General features: G+C 37.6%; 1 protein-coding gene across 2 annotated transcripts in view; it reads right to left on the reverse strand.

Annotated features, from left to right (window-relative positions):
• The window catches only part of arhgef10la (Rho guanine nucleotide exchange factor (GEF) 10-like a), a 187,879-nt gene extending 171,991 nt beyond the window's left edge, over window positions 1–15,888 (reverse strand). For both annotated transcript variants that reach the window (XM_067432393.1, XM_067432392.1), the window contains exon 1: window positions 15,605–15,888. The gene's annotated coding sequence lies outside the window, so the exon portion shown is untranslated. The remainder of the gene's footprint in view (window positions 1–15,604) is intronic.
• Between the last annotated feature and the right edge of the window lie 7,688 nt (window positions 15,889–23,576).

The following is a 23,576-nucleotide window of genomic DNA, read 5'->3' on the forward strand; positions in this document are numbered from 1 at the left end:
TGTAAAATTAGTTTATGGTAAGTTACTTTGCTTTGGGGTTATTATTGTTCATTTCACAGTTGTTGTTTTTTTTTCTTAATATATCTCTAAGGAAATCAGTTTTATGTTCTTTTTGTTTTCTTGACCTCAACTATTTCAAATAGTGAGAAGGTATGTAGAACCCTCCCAAAAAGACTTTCAGATATAGCCTATAGTAAACAATATTCCTAAAAGTACGAGTTTGTTATAACTTTAGGCGGCAGAAAACTTGTCTTTTTGATGACTTCATTTGCCTAATTGATGGTGTCAGATTGGGACATTTTTAATTTAAAGGGATGGTAACAATATTGTAATACATTTTTATTGCAACACAGTATATTTATCTAGTAGTGTCTAACTTGTGGAAATGGAAATGTGAAGAGTATGTAGGAAGAAGATAACCTTGCAATATGAGTTATTTAATCTTCATATAAACAATTATAGCTAGTATTGCAAGCCAGTCAACTCAGTGTTGCTTACATCAAAGTTTAACTACAAATTTTAACTATATTTAACTAATCTGAAATGTATTTCAGCGTTTAATCTCCACTGTCTACTCCAGGTTTAAAGGTGTCATTTGTAAAAATTGAGGTAAAAATATCCAAAAAATGACCTACACGCATCAAAAAATGAGGAAAAAATAAGGGCGATGATGTCATTAAAAAAATGTCAAGTTATAGTGCTGCAGAGATATCAACCTTAATTAGCAGTAGCATTACTAGCCCCGGCCCGTCAGGTATCGTAATACCAGTCTAGGCCATGGGAGGCGGTAAGCGGGCAACATAACCACCAGCCAACCTGGCGTACTTGAACCTGATGTCAATTGTGTGGAAAGTACAGCCCACTACTTCATTTCAGTTCAGGGAAGAAAGTGGACGGATGGCCGAAGCCCTTGGCCCCTTAAATGTATCTGATATGATAAAAATAGCTGTTTTTACCTGACCGGAAAAAGCGGAAGTGCGGGTGCCCGGCGACTGTGTTCCGTCCCGTCATAATAAAAGTCCCGGTACTTGCGAGCAGTTTAGAATAGGCGCCCTCCAGTGAACGAAAAGTTGCATAGTTCACCTTTAAATGTTAAATGATTTTAAAAGTAATCATCTTGCCTCTAATGAAATTATCACACGTTTATCAATTAGGGGTGGGCATAGATAATATTTTTTTGAATCTAGATTAAACTAGATTCATTTTGAAATTAATCTAGATTAAAATGGCTCATCTGAATTATGCTGAAGGCTTTCAGAATGTGTGTGCTACCCAAATAATAGGTGAGTTTTCATGGTGCACTGTAATCGGTTTAAAAGTCCAGTCTGAATGAAAATGCACCATATAAACACTTTAATCATGCCCAAACCAAATGAAATTATAATCGGTTTGAAAGGGGTGGGATAAACCTTTTCATAAACCGATCAAACAAAATAATTCACCATGTAAACGACCTGACCCGATCACTTTTGAGTGTGCGTCCTTATGTGACAGCGATAGACAGCGCATGCCTTCACTACACACGCTCACACCAGGCTATAAAGTTGACAAGACAGGAAAGTAAATTTTTCTGAGGGGGTAACTTTTCGATAGAAGTTATGAAGATAATGTTGGAATAATAACAGAAACAGACACAGCCTGGCTACATCCTCTCATCTTGACAGCGTTTGTCCAGGGCACTTTTTACCTCAACTGTGCCTGACAGAAGAATTGCTATGGCAGAAGAATTGCTATGGCAACCAGGAACTCATTCCAGCGGCTGGAGAGGACAGCGTTGACATTTCTAAAGCGGCAGACAAACTGTCAGAACAGGTCACCGACTGAATGATTTCAACTGAAAGTCAGCACATGTAAACCCCACATCGGTTTATATAACGTCTCATGTAAACACAGTCCACTAAATCTTTCAATAGGAATGACAAAAAAAGTGTGAGATTAGGTGGTACTCAAGACTGGAAGAATATATGTGTTTCCCAACCTTTTTTCAGTCAGGTCAACCTTTGAAAATTTAGAAAAAATAATTACTATTGAGCAAAGATACTAATAAAATAAACAATGCTTTTCATGTTTTTCAGGTAGGTCTAACATTAGTTTTTAGGTAGAGAAATTGTAATCAAATGTAAAATAATTGCATGTTTCACTGTTTAAATTAAAGATGAATCCTTTAAACTTACACAAGCTATTAAATCAAGAGCAGTGAGTGATGTTTTTCTCTTTTGGTTGACAGCAGTAAAGGCTACTGCCCCTTTAAGACCTAATGCAGGGATATGCGTTGTTTTTCTTGACTGTATAAAGTTCACTTAAGGCATATACAGACTATGCTCTGCTTGGATACTAATAAAGGTGGACATGCTGACAATTTTTGTGTGAATTTGTCCGTTCAAGCGCAAGACTTGAAAGATAACTCAATATTTGTGCACTGTGAGACGTGCGCGCACTCTCGGATGAGCGCACAGAGACAGATCACAGCGTGTGCGAGTTCTCACTCGCGTCTTCTGGCTCTACATCCGGGTGATTATGGCTAAAACGATGCACATATTTGAGCATACGGCAGCACTCGCATGCACTGAACAGTTTACAAAGAGAGACCGTTTGGCCCACGTTTTTCTTTTATTATCGCTGTTGTAGTGTATCACTGAGAAGCAAGCATGTGTATCCATCGACAGAAACATACATAAAGTATTATTTTCAAGTTACAACCCATATTAAAGATGCGTCATCAGAGATTAACCACGGTGCAAGTGCGTGCCGGCACCTTTTACACGTCAAATGGCACCGCAGTGTGCCGAGGGACCCCGGTTTGGAAAACCTGATAGACCTAGGGCTGGACTGGTAGCCTAATCTGGCATACCGGGCATTTTCCCGGTGGGCCGATGCACTTTGGGGCCGATAGGTGTGTTTTTGGGGGTTTTTTTGCCACTGACAACATGCAGCGACAGCGGCCCATTGGTTTGTCTTCTGAATTGACAGGCCAAAGCGAGAGAGACCTCCCCTCCATATTAGGCGCTTTTTTTATTCATTTATTTATTTATTATTTGAGCTTATGGAACTGCAAAAGGCGAATATCCGCACAACGCAGCCGCTGATGAACATACGCTGCGTTTAAATGCTGCGCTCTATATGGCACTTTGACTCCGAATTTTTTACACATTTTACACAGTTTTACACATTCGTGTGATATGGGAACATAACAGGTTCTGTGTTGAATCAGCTGAAAACAGCCACGAGCATATTCATGACAAGGTAAAGTGGAAAACGGCAATACACACAAACGTTTCACTTTAGCACAACCACAATTTACTAAAAGCGAAGAAATATGGTGTTTTGGAAGAAAAATTTATTTAAAATGTTGCTATTATTAGAATAATATTAATATAATAATTATACAGAATATAAATCCCTTTTATAGAGGCTGTTTTTGTATTTTCTACAGGTGTTTACAACTAAATTACACATAGTTTACTATATATGTTTTATATATTTTAGAAACCGTATAGCCATATAATGAGGAGCAAGGTTTTTACAGTCTATGTTTCTTACCCTGTGACTACCATGATCTTACATTTAAATAAAACTGGCCTACAGTTAAACTTTTAAAGGCTTGATCCCATGAATTTTTTTTTTTCCTCTTTAAAAGTTTTATTAACTTTTTTAATAGATCAAATGAAATTTTATTAAATTATATTTCAATGACAGCCTCACAAAATAATTTGAGTGTGTTTGTGTTCATACAATATTCAAATGGTAGCCTAACCAAAATGGCTTGGTTGCCAACATTCTTCAAAATATCTTCTTTTGTGTTTCACGGAAGTCACGCAGGTTTCACGCAGTGATGCACTTCACTAGACTGAGCAAACCCAGCCCGGTCCGCCACCGATTTGATTTTGCACTGCAGCTCAGGCTTATCCACCTGGCATGCTATTGGTGGGTTTAACACGATGACGGAAGTGGTGGATCGTTTGTCTGATTGGTTGAAGGACTATCCAATTGCATACAGAGTCATTTCAACTATGCCCATTGATCACGCCTTTTGTGCAGTAGAAAATACAAAGCAGACTTCCCAGACCAATATTCAATCTTAAAATTTAATTAAAAATGAGCTTGGTCTGTTGGTGGCAGACGAGCACTTCACATGCAACAAGGGTAAGGGGTCATGAACTGTGTTGTTTTATTGTTTTAAGATGTTTCCTGGGGTCCACTCATATTGAGCTCTGTAACATTATAGGAAGCATGACATACATCCTTTTAACTGCAGTTATTATAAATAAATGTGTGTAATGGCATCATAAAGGTATCATAAATGGGAATACAGAAAGGTGTCAGAAGTTCTATAGTTTGGATTTGTTAAACATAAGTTATTCACACAGGGATTAAATACTGAATTCAATAGAGTCAGATGCTGAAATAGCAGCAGCACATCTGAGTAAACCGTGCTGCTGACAAACACCCACCAATGGAAAAGGCTATTGATAGCTCCAAACTGCAGCGCATTGACAAACTTCATGATGGAAACATCCATTCAGCAGAATATAATGGTAGAATAAGCTGAAGAGGGTTCCCTTTTGAATGCAACTTTCATCACAGGAAAGCTCACAGGAACGATACTGCAAGATCTTTATTAGCATGCATTTTCTAATAATACATGTGAACTAAACTGGGCTGCACATTTAAATTTCTTAATACATTTAAATGATAATCAACTTGTTGATTCAGAATTTTTGCATTTAATGCACTTGATATAATTAAACTAATGGATCCAAAAAGGTTCAAACCGCAATCACCAGTGACAACTGGAGAGTCATCCGTTGTAAAATGCAAAATGATTCTACTTCGGAGTGGCTACAGAAAAAAAAGAGACGTCAGTCGAGTCCATGTGTAAACAAGGATAAAATGGGCTTTTGAAAAGTGGCATGAACTCTGTTTTGAAGGGTTTTTTTTTTAGCTTTTTTTCTGCTGGACAATTAAAACATTTCAATGGTTCAATTAGGCTATGTAACAGTAGCACAGTTGTTCGCTTAATTCATACAGTTACTGAGTTTTCTTTTTGTGCCTTTCTTCTTTTGCTATGTGCATATCAATTATTTTGTGCTAGCTATGAGAGGGAGCAATTCACCTCTACTCCATATTCATTTGTTGGTATATGACGATTAGAAATTAGACTGCACAGAAATGGAAACTGAACTAGGGAGCCCTAATACACCTTAATGTAGTTATAAATGCTGATGTTAACATTAACAAATTGAAAACAAAGTATAATTAGCATTTTGTTGATGTGATACAAGCGATCATTAGATTTAATCATTGCGATTTATTGCAATGCTTTTGCCCCTTAGTTGGTCAGAACAAAAGTAGATGTTAGCTACTTGTTCAGATGACATTCTTATGTTGGTCATACTTTCAAACAGATGAATCTTTGACATTATCCACAACGGCGCGGTGAATGACAGCTGCACATTCTACTCAAAACATTGGATTAATCCGCGCTGTGCCGTGCCGAGGCACAACTCACAGAGTTGATAATTCTGTGAATAACTGCAATTGCAGATTTAGAACAGAGATGGCGACAAAAAGGAAAAACCACGGACTGCAGCTTTAACTTTTCTAATAGTTGCTGAAAATATTTTGTTTTACAGTTTTTCTTTTGCAGTGCTGTTAAGCTTTGTTCATGAATATTGTAACTGGAAAGTTCCCAGTTGAATTATGCAAATTAGTCACTTTTAATGATGCCCTTTTGTTAGTTTTTTTATTGTATCCTGGCTATTTTAACCCTGAAATTAATAAGCAAAGTTTCTACGGTTGGCATGACCCAAGAGTAGCAGTTTAGTTTACAAGTATGGGGTAGTGCTGGGATTATGGGCATGTCAGAGTATGGGTCAAGTCAGTCTGCTGGTGTTCAATGCTCTGACATCCATTCTACATGGGTCTTGATGTCATTGCAGAAAATCAGTAATTCTGTTCACAAGCCAACCAGGACAAACTAAATATCAGCCTCATTTTACCATTTTAAGTACCATTTTTTTAAGAGAAACCTACAGCTCCTGCAGCCGGACTATGGCATGTTCAAAAAGATGATCTGGGACTCTGGTGCTTTCAAAGTCAGTAGGCGGGTCTCTTTAATGTCCTAAGTTAAATGCAGTGTTTGAAATTGCCCCCAATGCCCTCATTCAGTATTCCCTACATTACTCCACACTAATACAGTCCATTTGAAGGAATGAATGAAAACGAGTAAGTGAATTTGGACATTTTAGTGTGCTCGAAAGGCTGCCGCTTTTACATAGTTTCTGCTTGCTGCTTTAAAAAAAAATTTAAACGTAGTAAACTGGCAGCAGTAGTAATGAAAATATTGATCTTGAGCTCTGCTATGGAAACTAGAATGTATAAACCATAATTAAACAATTTAATAATCATTTAAAAAGGAATTTATCTTTATCTGCATATTATCTGTGTGATATTACGCCAAACCATCGCAGTTTGAAGAATGGATGTGATTGATTCAGCTGCAGGCACCATCCCCTGGTGAGATGAGGGAATTCATTCAGCGTGCGACCCTCACAGTGCATGAGATGGGTATTCTCTTGCTGTTGAGTGTACATCAGTTCTCATTATTGAGGTGCATTGTGAGATTGAATGAATGCACTCAATAACATCCACTATGGTTTTAGACACCACTAAATATGCCTTTTGCCTCAAATAAGTGCTCGTTTTAAGGGTATATAAGGGTTGATTTCAGACACAGCCATAGTAACTTTGACTGTAATTGTCTACATCCTGCAAACCATTAGTGTATTTAGGACTGTTCCCCAGATGCATGTGTAATAACTGGTCATGGTTCATTGAACAAACTTGAAAACCCCATGTTTAATCCAATAAACAATATATGTTTCCAATATATATGTAAAACTTATTTGGATTTTACATAATTACCTTTAAAATACAGTATGCCGAAAAAAGAGATGTTTCTTCATCTTGGTTGGTTCTTTTTTGCTGTATTTCTTTCTTCTGACGTTTATGCCATCTAGAGTTAAATAATTTTAAAAAAGGCCACTGTCAAAATAACTAGTTTGTTTAATTTGCACCATTTATTAAACACAATACTCCCTCGCCCGCATTTGCTTTGCATTTTGATGAGCTCACAATTGTTTCCTTTGCTGGCACAATCCATGCTGCTGATATTACCTCTTGGTAGATGATCTCACTGTCCATGGGCTGACTGTACATTAATTACTTGGATTATTTGCAAAACTACATCAGGGATAAAGTAATCATTAGCAAATATTTCACTTTGCAGTACACAAATGATGCAACAACCAAACATGCAATACTTATTTATTTTCCTCTTCATCAAAAATCTGTTAATGCAATGGAAGATTTTTTGAATAGAAGAATTATTTTGTGTATGATGGCTATCATCATCACTTTAAGTAACCACAAATGGTAAGTTTGCCTATGTTCATTCTAACACTGAATTAGTTACAAAAATGCTAATGTAGGGAAAGGAGCCCGAACGACACCAAACATGTTTTTCAGAAACCCTATTTGTGTCCATTCTGATAAGGCCATTGTGTCTTCTGTCCTTTACAGTGGACCACAACACACAGCTTCTCCAGCAAACCCACTTCATGTTATACCACACACAATGGCACTCTTGTGATCAGACCTTGGAACAAACTCACAAAGCATTGTTTCTGCATTCATCACTGAGGAATGCCTGGCTGTTAGATCACAAGTCAAAAGGTCAGTGGTATATGAGATGTGAAAAATGGTGGAACCAAGCACTGATGGAGAGAAAGGATTGTCTGTCTCCAATTTTTTATCCATTCTTGGTAGAAATGTATGACATGACATCTCAACCAATGAGAGCCACAGAAATTTGATGTCATAGCTATAATGATTGGCTGATGGCACCAAAAGTATCTGGACGGTCTGCAATGTCCAAGACAGCAGATATGAGGAAATATGTTAATTTCACTGCTGGAAATATATGTTAATTTCAATAAGAGTGCTGGAAATATAATCAGGCACTTTTAAAACAGTAATATAATGAGCATTGCCGATACCCAGCTAACAGGGGACATAACTTTCATTAGCTTTATGTAAAAGTAATGTAAATGTTAGTAAAAACATTCCTGAAATAATGTTTTTGGAACATCTTATAATGTTTTCATAGTTAAAATACATTCTCGTAACATTGAGAGGGAACATTCCTTAGAACAACATTGTTGGAATGTTCTTATGATGTTGAGAGAAAAGTTCTTAGAACAACATTCTCGAAACATTCTTTTAAAGGGGTCATGAACTGGCTTTTTAATTTTCTTATACTGTTGTCTGAGGTCGACTTATGATGTTTGAGTGGTTTTTACCTTTAAAAACATCATAATGAATTTTATTAGTTGCACTGAAGCATAACCCACTGCTATGATGGGATAACAGGATCTGCATTATTATAATGATTTCACTGAACTCTGACGTCACAGGGAAGAACATTCGCAGATCAATCATTTGCAGAGCCAGCTCTCAACAAAAGCTTTTCTTTGACTAACAAGAAAGTTTTCAGCTCTGAAACGTATAGAATATGCTTCTATTACCATAACTTTTATATATCAAAAGCTTATTATTTACAGATTTTTTTTTTCATGTAATCATAAAACATTCTGAGTACAACGTTCTTGAAATGTCCATAAATATAATCAGGGAAACACTGATAGCACTGCCCCCTCACAGCAAGAATGTCCGTGGTTTCCAGTCCCGGCTGAACCAGAGTTAGCAGAGTTAGTGTGTGTCAGTGTGGGTTTCCTCCAGGTACTCAAATATCCACCACAGTTCAAACACAAGCAGCATAGATAAATTAGCAATACTCAAGTGTTTGTGTGTGAACCTGGTTATGGATTGGCCATCTGTTCAGTGTCTTTTGAACATTCAGAAATAACATTTTCAAAATGATAGAATGGAATATTCATCTAACGTTCACACTTTAACCAAGAACATAAGCCTATCGAAGTTAAAAACCTTTACGCTATGTCCTAGTCATGCCGCGCCAGTTGCCCTTTTTTCGTAAGTTGAATACGGAAGGCGGTCCCGGAACCTATTTAAATGTGTTAATGTGGATATTTTTCTTACACGAGTGCATCGCTTCACTTCAGAAGGCTTTTATTAATCCCCCGGAGCCATGTGGAGTACGTTTATGAGGGATGGATGTACTTTTTGAGCTTCAAAAGAGAGGTTTTTTTTTTTTTTTGTGAAGAAGATCTCTTTCAAATTTCAGTAGGCCTAGACTTCAGGGAGTAATTTAGACCTAGACTTCAATAATAATTTCCTCAGGGGCAGGTCAATTGCAGTTTTTACCTGGACTTGGGAGAACATTACAGCAGCAATCCAGCATAATTTTTTTTGAAAATCTGGAATCTCAGGATGCAAACACATCGAAATATTGAGAAAATCGCCTTTAAAGTTGTCCAAATGAAGTCCTTAGCAATGCATATTACTAATATATATATATATATATATATATATATATATATATATATATATATATATATATATATATATATATATATATATATATATATATATATATATGGTAGGAAATTTACACAATATATTAATGAACATGATCTTGACTTAATATCCTAATGATTATTGGCATAAAAGAAAAATCAATCGTTTTGACCCATACAATGTATTGTTGGCTATTGTCCCGTGCGACTTATGACTTGTGGTCACGTATGTTGTTCTGCTTTCATTCTTTTGGGATATGGTGCATGTGTGAAGAGATGTTATAATAAACTTTTTCTATGTACATTTCAAAGCACTCACCATGCTCTCCCAGCTAATTAGGTGCCAAGACATGTAAAGATAGATGAAAATGTAAAAAAAGTGAATGTTTGATTTACAGACGATGTCCCCTTTAGGTTTAATTCAAGATTTTGATCTCTCATGGTTTTGTTTTTCCTTTGTTGTTTTTTCTTTTTCCTGTGGGCACAATGTTTTATGAATGGCATTCCTGCTGGATGTGTTATCGTTCCAATTATTTTCTTTATCATTAATTATTTGTTGGTCCAGAGTAGAACTGTGGATTGATTGTTTGACGTTTACACTGTTTTTATCTCCTGCTTGAACCTAATGAATAGTTTTTGAGTGCAGACCTTTTTTTTACATTTTCATATACATTTTGGATAAAAACTCCCTTCCTCTTGATCTTCATTAAAATATGAATAAAATATACATTAAAATCACATTAAAATAACAATAAAAATATACTTTATATAAAAGTATTTAATCTAAAACTGGAATCATCTTTAATATAAAATTCAGAATATAATGCGTATCTTTACATTATAGCTAAATATGATTTAGGCCTACAATGTAGGACCCTGCAGCATCAATAAGTAACATACATTTTTAACCCTATAAAACCAAATGTAATGTATGATAAGTAAGACCTCCAAATAAACTTGATCAATAACTTTCTGATAAACCTACAATCTGTAGATATATTCTGCCCCCTGGTGTCATTCTCAATATGCTCACTTCTGTTTCACAATTCAAACAACTTCTGACAGTGATGTAACATAACAATATATATGCTGTGATTTATATTTTAAGAAGAATATTATTAGTCCTATATAACTAATTATAGAGGGTATGAATTGACGTCACTTTCCTGACGGGACTGAGTGGCTAAAGAGCTGCTGCATGACTGGAGTTAATTCAGTTTTCAGTCATGTGACCGTGGCAGAGGCCTGGAGGGAAAAACAGCCATAGACCTGCAGTAGCACAAGCCTGTCGATTTTCCCATACTAAAAACAAACATGTGAACAAGATGCAAGTTTTGGGCACTTGAGATCCATATACAGCACCTACTGCAGTATTTCAGTCACTAAAAACAGCCGAACGTTCTAAAACACTTAACGTGAAAAACACTTGTAGGGTGAGTTGCACCAATACGGATTAAATTAAGTAAAAGTCTAACGCTAATCAAGGATTTGTTGATCTGGGCTTTATTTTAAATCGAGTTGTGTTACACCACTTCATTTTAAGCACAGATTAACCATGTAGAAAGACCATTAGAATTAAATGGCTGATTGGGATGAACCGACACCAGGCTAAATAATCCTTATTAGGGAAATTAAAAGATCACATTCTTTGGGTGATGCACACATACAAAACATGTTTTCTATAATGGTTTTCGATGGGATTTGTTTTTTACGAGAAACCTTGTGTTGCATTAATATTGTTATTAATATAGTTAATTTGCTTGCCTGTACAAAATATACAACACATTTAATTTGGTCTTTTAATATCACTGTCTTAAAGTTAAAACTTACTACAAACTTGGTAAAATGACTGGCAGGCAATGGAGGAAAGCCTTGTTTTGCCCTCCAGGTGGGCGTTCCTATAAAGGTGAGACATCACATGAAAACTATGAATAGAGGAAACTGCGAAAACGAGAGGAAACAACCAATTATCAGTTTAAACGAAAGGTTGGACTCGATATAGCCCAAGTGTTCCTTGCAACTTGCCAAATGTCCAGTGATATAACATGCAGCCGGGAATCGTGTTTCCTGACATTTATATGCTTCTGATTTCGACACCCGGGAAAATACATAAAGCAAATTTGCCTGTGAATACCTTATATAAATACAGTAAACGTTGGTCTAAATCGGGGTGATCACTAATATGGCAGAATATACAAAGGTAAATATTTTATTGATGTGTTGTCAATACTTTGAAAAGTAATGCATTACAATATTGCATTACTCCCTTAAAAAGTAACTAGTAGCGTTACTTATTTACTTTTTAAGAAAAGTTATATTATGTTACTTTTGCGTTACTTTTCTCTCCTGGACTGGGCTCTTTTTAGTTTTTTAGTTTTACAAAAAAGTTATATTTTTGTACAACTGTAAAGATTTTCACATCAAAATTCAAATATAAGCCTTAGGCTCAAGAAACTTCGGCCAATGGTGACATTACGTGCATACCCTCTATTAACATTTAGTATTGTTTTTTAAAAATCTGCAACCCATTTTTGACTCTAAACCCATCAGTTGACAACTACTGGTGCATGCTATAAAACTATGAAGGGGGCAGTGTATCAACACAAGGAGGAGACTTCCTTTTCCACTTTTTATCAGTGTCCCAAGTGTCCCTCTTAAGAAATAGCTGGAGTTATCGCAAGACAGCTTTGAGATATGCTGTCTGTGATTCATACAGATGACATCATCCTTGCCCAAAGGGTATTAAACCGGCACATGTGCTCAGGATGAATGAATGCACTGCAGTATCTTTAAATGTATCACATTTGAAGAGTGTTTTGCTATGGCATGTGTATTTTTTTGCAAGTGTATATTTATCTTCTTTTCAATTTTAGCTGACAGACAAAAGAAGCAGGATATTTACAATAACACTAGTGCATTCTGACTTAATGGCAGGTCCCATGGAAACAGCACCTTACCCTTCTATTTGAACAGTGGAATGGCTGTGTACACACCTCTACATGTCCTCTATTGTCACAAACGCACATACTCAAAATGTGCCACCTCAGCAATACCTGATTCTGCAGACCACATACAAAAATGCATTATTCATCCTTGGGTTTGTCTGTAATGCATTTCTAAATGAACATGTTAAAGTTGGCATGGAATGAAAAATGAACCTTATCTATTTTCTAAATTAATGTTATAGATCTTGCTATGAACAATATATCTGTGCATTTATTTATTTTTTGTTTGACCTCAAACTTGTGTTGTCACATTAATTTATATAGTGCTTTATACAACAGAGATGGTTCCAAAGCAGCTATACATTAAAATATATACATTAAAACAGGAAAATAGCTTTGAATAAGTGTCATTATTCAGCTCAATATAGTTCAGTGTTGTTTCTATTCAGTTCAATAGCAGTGTTACCCTGACAAGCCAGACCCACATCAAGATGTTTGGTCTGGAAAATCACCATTGACAGGGCTCAATCCGAGGGGCGGGATAAACGGTTGTCTTTCAAACTCCCTCTGCACGCGATAGGATAGCGCTACAACCAACCAAAGCAATGAAAAAGGCGAAGCGGAGCTAGTTGACAGATTAGACTTTCACCGTATCCGGTCGGCAAAACTCAAACACATCTTCCCTTCTTAAGAATGACTTCAGTGCCGTTCTTTGTTCTTTTCTCAGAGAAAAACTTAACTCCAAGTCTTCCAGAGTCGCGGCCAAAGCCGATTCGAAAGACAGCTGCTCGCCAGCTTCTTTATTTTCAAGTTTCATGCAACTCTGCTGTCATTATGTATAGCCCTGCCCACCAACTCTATACACGATGTGATTGGCCTGACCAGTTTGGTTTTTACAGCTCAGAAGTGTATTGAGAGTTGCTAGACGACACTAGATTTGCTGACACCAGGATCCGTCTAGATTTCTAGGCTATAGCAGGGTTGATGTTCCAAATATAGTATAATTAATGTAACCCCTCCAGTTTGAACCACCCGCTCCAAGCAGGTCTTGAACCCGGGTCTGCCGGCATGAGAGTCTGACACTCTAATCAGCAGGCTAAAGCCTGCAACCTCTAATGTCAGTCGCTAGAACGTCTCTTGAGGTCAGAGGAGTGAGGTTTACTTGCACAGTGACTACTAGCTGGCCTCTGTTACAATAACCCCCTTAAACCTGACTCCCATCTGGGTCACGGCACCAATGTAACACCTCCTGTTTGAACCGCCTGCTCCAAGCGGGACTCGAACCCGAGTCCACCGCCGTGAAAGTCAGACGTTCTAACAAAGAGGCTAACCCCTCCTGTTCGAACCGCCTGGATGTATGTCACAATACAAAGTCCATTTCATTGTGACTTTAAAATAAAATGAAGTGTGTAAATGACTGAAGCAAGGAATTCTGTTGGCCACCTGGTAATAGTGATGTCAAAACACAGTATAGCCATAAAACTCACAACAAAGAGAGTCATGTAACAGGGCTTTGTTCATTCAGATTGTTCATTCACATCCTCAAACCTTCAAAGAATGATGTGGTTCGACGTGCACAGATTCAAAAGATCTGTTCAATTCTGCCTTTACATCTATTGAAACAATCACATAAAAAGCACAAGCTCCTCTTTCAACTTCTGAACATACAGTACAGTATAGCATTTCACTTCTCTCATGCTGTTGTGTAACGTTCTCAGAAAGAGCAGAGGTCTTCATACAACAGCTTTCACTTTCTGAAGACTTTCTTAGTTACGCAAACGCCTCAGGGCGTCAAGCAGGAACCTTTGAATTCTAGCTAGCATTTGGATGGAACACCCTCCACCCAATATCCAGTATCACATCCGCTAGGAGGCCCCTGCAATTGTACATATGCCTTTGTCATCCCAGAGGGCCCAAAAGCCCCAGCTGTGTCCCTTCGAATTGGAGAGACCACTAACAGGGTACGTTTGTACTGCAGCTCTCTCTCGGACATGCATGGACTGCTAATGACGCTGAACTGTCAGAGAGAGAGAAAAGGAGGGAAACAAAACACTGCCCATGTTTCACAACCATCTATATCTTGGAACGCAAAGGGAAGTCAGCGATAGTTGACTGGCAGCTAGACTCAGATAAGGAGTTTCAGGATTGGGAGGTCACTCAGTACTACACACAGTGTGTGATTATGGACCTTACATTGGAATTACTCCATTATAAAAAAAAAAGCAGCTCTAATTTTGTCTCTGTGCACTCTAAAAAAAATATTTAAAGAATAAGTTACCTGGTTGCTTTAAAATTTTGAGTTCATTGAAATAATTGTTTTTAGTTAATATAATGACATTTTTTGAGAATCGACAACCTTTATTCAAATATAAAAATATTTTGTAAGTCTATTGGGTAATTGTGTGTTTTTTATTTGTGATGACATAGTGAAACATGCCAAATTGTGCTATTTTTCATGATTTCATCATTTTTATTATTATTTATTATTATTTGATTTTTTTTATGTGGTTCATATACAATAATATTTTTAGTTTCTAAATATTAAACCAATTTCCTTCATTATCAACTCAAATTTTTTCTTTCAATAAACTAAAAGATTTAAGGTAACCAGGCTACTTAATTTTTCTACAGTGTGGTACGATTCCTGGTTTGCGTTTCCCACCTCTGAGTTGCATCTCTGTTAGAAGTTCTGCTGGTTAAGACTGGGTTAAATCGATAGTTTACCCTATTTTTTAAATATCATCTTTTGTGTTCCAAAACTTCAAAATGTATTTTTTTTTAATTAAGTGTGATACTTGTCATTTCTAATTATTTGTGAAATTTATAAGCAATTTCTGAATGAAAATGGTTTCTACACCAAATAATTTTCAGGGGAGGTTTTGGAGCGGCATGAAGGTGAGTAAATGGTGACAGAAATTTCATTTTTTGCTTCAGCTGTCTGTGAGAGGGTCTCTGGTTTGAGTGAATTTTGTAAGATCCTTCTATTCCCCAATGAGCCATTTAAAGTATGAAGAGTGCGGACCCTCCTCTTCTGTATTCTCTTCTCCTACCCCCACTCTACAAAAGACCCCTTTTCATGGTCCCCATGCCTTTGTTGCATGAAACTTAGAGTGTTAGCATGGGAGAAAATGTTAGATTGATAGACCAATAAAAAGAACAACTCACCTTTTTGTCCTCAGTAGTACTACCACAGGAAAGCTTCAGCACCTCCCAAGAGTGACTTTAATCCCAACAACCTCCCATGCACTTCCTGCTATGAAATCAGCTGTCTCCTTAAACACATCCTCATCCTCTGTTTATCCGCTGCTGTCGGACTGAGACCTCTGAGAGGGCGGCAAATACTGCTGTTTACTTTCCCACAGGCAGCAAGTTCCCGACTCTGCGCACTAACCGCTCCACTCCTCCAGGCTGAATGCCCCCCCTCTCTTCTCCCGGCCTCTGTCACTGCCGTCTTTTCTTCCACTCCTTCCCTCCCCTGCTGTTGGACAGTTAGGCTCTTCTGAACAAGCATAATAGCTGTTAAGCTCCACCAATGGTTGAGCTGCTGGCCGACTTGCCGTCCAATTAAAGTCAAGTTAGATCACCAAGGGGCAGGGTCTAGAAGGGAGAAACAGAGTGAGACAAGCCTGGAAAAGGAGGGAGGGAGAGAGAGACAGAAAGAGAGACAGGGATTACAGTATCTCCAAGCTGGCCAAAAGTGGAATAAATAGTATTAGCCAATTTGGTGGTCATTCGGTATTGTGCAATAATGGCATTAGAAGCATATCACATTAATTGATATTTGTCGGTTTCAAGGATGCATTATTGTGCATGCAGTAGGAAAAAAAAATTCTACTCTTCTATAAATTTCTATGTAAATTATATAAAAACACGCATTTTCACAACAGTCCCTACAATTGTATTAATGACCAAGAAATCAGCGCTTCTTGCAGTCAGTGAGACAATGGGAATCATATTGCATATATCAGATTTTAATGTGAGGGCATTAGGCTTGCACCGCCAAACACCGGTTACATCACTTGCCCACCACGGCACTGCCCCCACCGTCTTTTTATTTTTTATAGTGATAAAATAATTTTGTTCAGTTAGAGAACAGACGCTACAATTAAAAACTGAACGTGTCTGCTCAATACAGTGTGAGCCGCAGCAGGAGTCAGATTTCATTCATCACGAGAGCAAAGAGCTGACAGACAAGATGGTTGCAGATGTGGAAAGCGAAATGTAAAAGCCCCTATTTAAGTGAATTTGTCATTGTACTGTTTTGTTGTTGTGTTTTTCATTAAAGTCATCGTTCACCCAAGAATGAAAATTTGATGTTTATCTGCTTACCCCCAGGGCATCCAAGATGTATTTGTGTTTGTTTCTTCAGTAGAACACAAATGAAGATTTTTAACTTCAAACGTTGCTCATACACGTCCTTCTCAAAAAATGAGCATATTGTGATAAAAGTTCATTATTTTCCAAAATGTAATGATAAAAATTAAACTTTCATATATTTTAGATTCATTGCACACCAACTGAAATATTTCAGGTCTTTTATTTTTTTAATTCTGATGATTTTGGCATACAGCTCATGAAAACCCAAAATCTCAAAACAAAATTGCATATTTCATCCGACCAATAAAAGAAAAGTGTTCTTATTATTATTATTATTACTTGGTCGGGAATCCTTTTGCAGAAATGACTGCTTCAATGCGGTGTGGCATGGAGGCGATCAGCCTGTGGCACTGCTGAGGTGTTATGGAGGCCCAGGATGCTTCGATAGCGGCCTTAAGCTCATCCAGAGTGTTGGGTCTTGCATCTCTCAACTTCCTCTTCACAATATCCCACAGATTCTCTATGGGGTTCAGGTCAGGAGAGTTGGCAGGCCAATTGAGCACAGTAATACCATGGTCAGTAAACCATTTACCAGTGGTTTTGGCACTGTGAGCAGGTGCCAGGTCGTGCTGAAAAACCAAATCTTCATCTCCATAAAGCTTTTCAGCAGATGGAAGCATGAAGTGCTCCAAAATCTCCTGATAGCTAGCTGCATTGACCCTGCCCTTGATAAAACACACTGGACCAGCACCAGCAGCTGACATGGCACCCCAGACCATCACTGACTGTGGGTACTTGACACTGGACTTCAGGCATTTGGGCATTTCCTTCTCCCCAGTCTTCCTCCAGACTCTGGCACCTTGATTTCCGAATGACATGCAAAATTTGAGCAACAGTCCAGTGCTGCTTCTCTGTAGCCCAGGTCAGGCGCTTCTGCAGCTGTTACTGGTTAAAAAGTGGCTTGACCTGGGGAATGCGGCACCTGTAGCCCATTTCCTGCACACGCCTGTGCACGGTGGCTCTGGATGTTTCTACTCCAGACTCAGTCCACTGCTTCCGCAGGTCCCCCAAGGTCTGGAATCGGTCGTTCTCCACAATCTTTCTCAGAGTCCGGTCACCTCTTCTCGCTGTGCAGCATTTTTTGCCACACTTTTTTCTTCCCACAGACTTCCCACTGAGGTGCCTTGATACAGCACTCTGGGAACAGCCTATTCGTTCAGAAATTTCTTTCTGTGTCTTACCCTCTCACTTGAGGGTGTCAATGATGGCCTTCTGAACAGGGTCGGGTCGGCAGTCTTACCCATGATTGCGGTTTTGAGTAATGAACCAGGCTGGGAGTTTTTAAAAGCCTCAGGAATATTTTGCAGGTGTTTAGAGTTAATTAGTTGATTCAGATGATTAGGTTAATAGCTCGTTTAGAGAATCTTTTCATGATATGCTAATTTTTGAGATAGGAATTTTGGGTTTTCATGAGCTGTATACCAAAATCATCAGTATTAAAACAATAAAAGACCTGAAATATTTCAGTTGGTGTGCAATGAATCTAAAATATATGAGTTTAATTTTTATCATTACATTATGGAAAATAATGAACTTTTATCATGCAATTTTTTTGAGAAGAACCTGTACAGTATAATGCATGTCAACTATTTCTATGGGTGTATTTCTATGATGCCCACTATGAGAATTAAAAACACATAGACATACCAATCCATATTAAACCACATTAATGTCTTAAAGGGGTGGTTGCATGCGATTTCACTTTTTTAACTTTAGTTAGAGTGTAATATTGCTGCTTGAGCATAAACAGTATCTGCAAAGTTACAGCACTGAAAGTTTAATGCAAATTGAGATATTGTCTTTTATAGTTATGGCAGTTTATCTGAACTACAACAAGCTTCTTCCCGGGTTGGTGACATCATAAACCCTTGCTAGTCACCGCAGATGTGACTTCTGTCCATAATGGTAAGGGCCATGGTGTTTCCAGACAACCTGTGCTTAACACTTCAGCCAATATAATACATGAAACTACATTTGGCCATCTAACCAATCTAAGACCATTGCGTTTTTCATTCAATAACATAGCCGTTCTGATTTATATCTTGAGTCCTTAGTCGACATCTCATTCAATAACATTTCACATCAATAACTGTTTTGATTTATATGCGGTTTAATGTTGATTATTGCATTATTATTGATTATTAAAACAAAAAAAATTAATGTTTTATTTACATGCATCTTTATAAGATCGCTCGCTTCTATTTCGTCTTCGCCTGTGTTTAGATCAGGAGATTCTGTTCAGGAGATGTGTAGTAGCGCCCCCTACCGTATAACAGTGAAAACACAGAAAGCCGGATAATCAGGTCAATGGCAAAGAAGCGTTTTCTCATAAAAGACAAGATAACAAAAGACGGTGTGGGGGATCACTCACTGCTCTTAACTGAATAACTTTAATAATCTGTATTTGTGCAGTGAAGACGATGAAGGAATATTTTACATTACAATACTATTTCTGTAGTGTAGCCTACCTGAAAATCAAGTTTTGGTCTACGAAAAACCTGAAAATAACTGCCAATGGTAAAGTGTGTCCAAACTTTTGACTGGTTCTGTAACTGGACTATAATATAGTCTACACATAAAGAATATCGGCCGATATATCAATACCAGCCTTTTTTACTTACTAATATCAGTATCGGCCTACAAAAACCCATATCGTTTGCGCTCTATTAAACATTATGAAATCAAATATTGAAATCTGATCACAGGAGACGTGTTTGAGACACGTAAACAGGTCATCTGAAAAAGGTCTTGATAACAGGTACAGGACATATAATGGTACCCTCATAAGCTCAAACCCAACTCAGTTGTCAGTAAACTTTATTATAGGAATGTTGATGTGAAGACAGGATGCATCATGAAAGCTATTCCTCTGCACATGTCTGATGTCACAACAGGAGTGGGCACCTGTCCGATCATCACTGGACTTCTCCCTTTCTTTTACTGTCTATGACTTCTCCTGGTGTCAAGACGGGGCCAGCCATGTTCATTATCCCAAAAAATGATCATTTACGCATTATTTATTCATTATATTTTAATAAACCTGCCAAATATTGAATATAGCTATAGGACTGAAGTCAGATTAATCACCCCTCAGTCAGACATGTGCTGACACGCACTCCATCAATCCATAAAGACAAGTAGGGCTAATACATACCTCCAAGCACAGCATTGACATCTCTAATAAAATATGTCCATTCAGCACAATACAAAAGTATAAGCTGACGATGGTCTCATCTGAACACAGTTGTCACCACAGGAAAACTCACAGGAATAGTCCTGCCAGATTTTTCTGTTGGCATGTATTTCCTCATAACAAATCTGAACTAAAATTACTAGTGCACTTTGCTCTAGTTTTAAAACAATTTCAATAAAGACAAAATATTTCCTGATTTCCCCCTACTCCTGTGCAAGAGAAGGGAGACCCCGCGACTGCTGATGGTCTGCCCTTTTAGCATAGACAAGCTCCTGAGCAGTGTTAGGAGTAACGCTTTAACTTACAAAAGTAATGCATTACAGTAACATATTACTTTTTGCTGTTACTAATACATTTTCAGTAATATTTTACTCGGTACATTTTCAGAAATGCTTGCTACAACATACTTTTAACACAAAATGTAACTGTTCAAAAAAACAAACAAACAGCAAGACTGCGAGACATTAACGAAGGAAAATTGCAAGTTACCAGTTCGGTCAGTCAGTAGCCGCGTGTGGTGTCCAAGTTTGTAAATACAGACTAAATGACAGCTTTAGATATAGGCTATTTGTAGCGATTTATTTCATTCATCTCCTCTCCCTCTTGTTAACGGTTGTCCAATTAACGGACGTGGCGCGCGCAGTCAGCAGCGGAGGCTCGCGCTACAGAGCCAAACGAAAGTAAACAAGGTCAATGGGGCAGAAGAAGACTGTACATTCACGAGATGGACGTATGCGCATTACTTCGAGTTTGTCAGATAAGAACGAGAAGAAATTAATAGTCAAATGCAACCTTGTCTAAACCCGAAATAACTATCGACGTGCGAAATAGCACTAGCAATTAAAAAAACTAAACTTGCACTTTTTGCTCTTGCAATGACGTTTTTGTGTTGTAAACCACTCAGAATATAAAATAATGACAGCAATAAGAAAAGAACATGTGCATCTTGTTATGGCATTACAGTTATGGTGTGTCTATGAATCAGGGTCGTAGCCATCTTTTCAGAAGTGAGGGGGAACGACAGAAATGTCGTTTTTTTTTTTTTTTTTGGACCAATATAATTTATCGCATCTCTTGCTTTTAATTGGGCAAGATATCAAATACACTGCTGAACAATGACCACTAATTAATATCTATAATATTATTCTCCTATTTTTTATTCCAATTTTATTATTGGCTTATATACTACAAACACTTGTCCATTAAGACTCCATAGATTTTATGCAATGTAATATATATATATATATATATATATATATATATATATATATATATATATATATATATATATATATATATATATATATATATATATATATATATATATATATATATTCTGATGTAAACCTGCTGTTCTCTATGTGGATATAGTAAAGTGTAATTTATTCCTGTGATCAAAGCTGAATTTATCATCATTACTCCAGTTTTCAGTGTCACATGATCCTTCACTAATCATTCTCATATGAGGATCTGATTATCAACACACATTTATGATTATTATCAGTTGTGCTGCTCATGGTGCTGCTTAATTTTTGTGGAAACCATCTAAACATTTGTGGTAAAATTAAAAAAGAGAGAAAATAATAGCCTACTTTTATTGATCAGACATGCATTAAATTGATCACAAGTGATATTTTTAATATTACAAAAGATAATAATTTATTTATTAAATGCAAATAAATGCTGTCCATTGAACTTTCTATTAGGCTAATTAAAGAATCCTGAAAAATAACATGTAGGCTATCATAGTTTCCACAACAACCACTGGCTCTGCACCATTATACCTAAACTCACTTGTTCAGACTTACACACCCTCCAGAAGCTTGCGTTCTGCGAATGAGCGGCTCCTCGTGGTTCCATCCCAAAGAGGCATGAAATCGCTCTCACGGACATTTTCCTGGACCGTTCCCACCTGGTGGAATGACCTGCCGATCTCAATTCGTGCTGCTGAGTCTGTAGCCATTTTTAAAAAACATCTTAAGACACATCTTTTCCAATTGCACTTGACCAATACAGAATAGCACTTACTGATCACCACAGCAACGACCAAAAATCGCACACTCCTGGATCATATCTACGTCTCTCATCTACGTCTCTCATGTTACATAGTTATCATAGCTACCAAAATCCAGTGTTCTGTGTTACAAATGTTTTGTTGTTGGGTGTACCAACAAAGATCCGAGCCACTAAGGATGGCATTTTATATTTTGTGACACTTCAGAAGGCCTATATTAACCCCCCGGTGCCGGGTGGAGCACTTTTAAGATGGATAGATGCACTTTTGTGGATTTCAAAACAGAAACAGCCATTCACTGTCATTATAAAGCTTGAAGAGCCAGGAGATTTTTTAATAGAACTCTGATTGTATTTGTCTGAAAGAATGATGTCATACACCACGGCTTGAGGGTGAGTAAAGCATGGGGTAATTTTAATTTCTGTCAAGATTACTATCGTCAAAGTGGTAGACAATTAGCATATAGTTTAGATTGGCGGTATGGTTCTGTTCTGGGCAAGAACACCCTGCACATCCATGTACAGTGTGTAACAACAGTAACGTCAAAACATAATTTTCTCAAATTCACTCAAATGTATTTAATATGATAAACAGAGCAGCGTTGCCTCATACTCATGACCGGAAAAGCGGAAATAGCACTGGCGACTGTGTCCCGTCCCGTCCCGTCATAATAAAAGTCCTGCTGCTCTCGAGCCGTGTGTTGTTCATCTCATTAATAATCGCTCCAGCGGCCTTGCTCAGCTCCTCAACACTCAGTCCTGCTCTGCTTCATACTACAGTAACGTTTATAACCGCATCCATGAACATGATTTCTGCCCGAGTCCTAGCCCGATTCTTCCCCACCAGCTGTGAGGTGAAGACCACTTGTCCCAAGATTCTGAGCTCAAACTTCTCACCATTAAACTACAGCTTTGTTTTGAATAGGCACCCTCTAGCAGATGGAAAAGTGGCAAAGTGCACCTTTAATGTCAATAATAAAATGTACAACATAATCCAGGAATTTAGTCTGATTCAGGGGGAATAATATGTGAAAGAGCTGGGGGTGGAGGAGTGTAAATGAGCTCATGGGGAAATGTTAAAGCTGCTGCCTGCTGGTAGTACTGAAGAAGTTTATATATGTATGTGTAGTCATTGTGCAAGTAAACCTCATTCCTCTGACGCTCTAGTGACTGATGCTAAAGGCTGCAGCCTTTATTCTCCTTGTTAGAGCGTCCAACTCTCAGGGCAATGGATCTGGGTTCGAGTCCCGCTTGGAGCGGGCGGTTTAAACAGGAGGGGTTACATATGCAGTAATAGAGGTCATATTCCTATAGACCCCAAGCTTGACTAAAGTGCCCTGCCAAAACTAATGCTATATGCTGGATTTTTGGGTGAACTATCCATTTCAAGGATTTCATTGCAAGTCATATTGTATGGACGGTATAGTAAAACTGCAAATGGCTTCAAATATTAACGTTCTTTTTAGTATACCATTGATCAGGAGAACAATGTTTTAGTTAACTGCCAGCATCTTTTTAGTCATGCCCAGTGTGCATACATTTTAAAAGTTAATT

Source organism: Pseudorasbora parva, chromosome 22, assembly GCF_024679245.1.
Source record: "Pseudorasbora parva isolate DD20220531a chromosome 22, ASM2467924v1, whole genome shotgun sequence".
Lineage (NCBI taxonomy): Eukaryota > Metazoa > Chordata > Actinopteri > Cypriniformes > Gobionidae > Pseudorasbora > Pseudorasbora parva.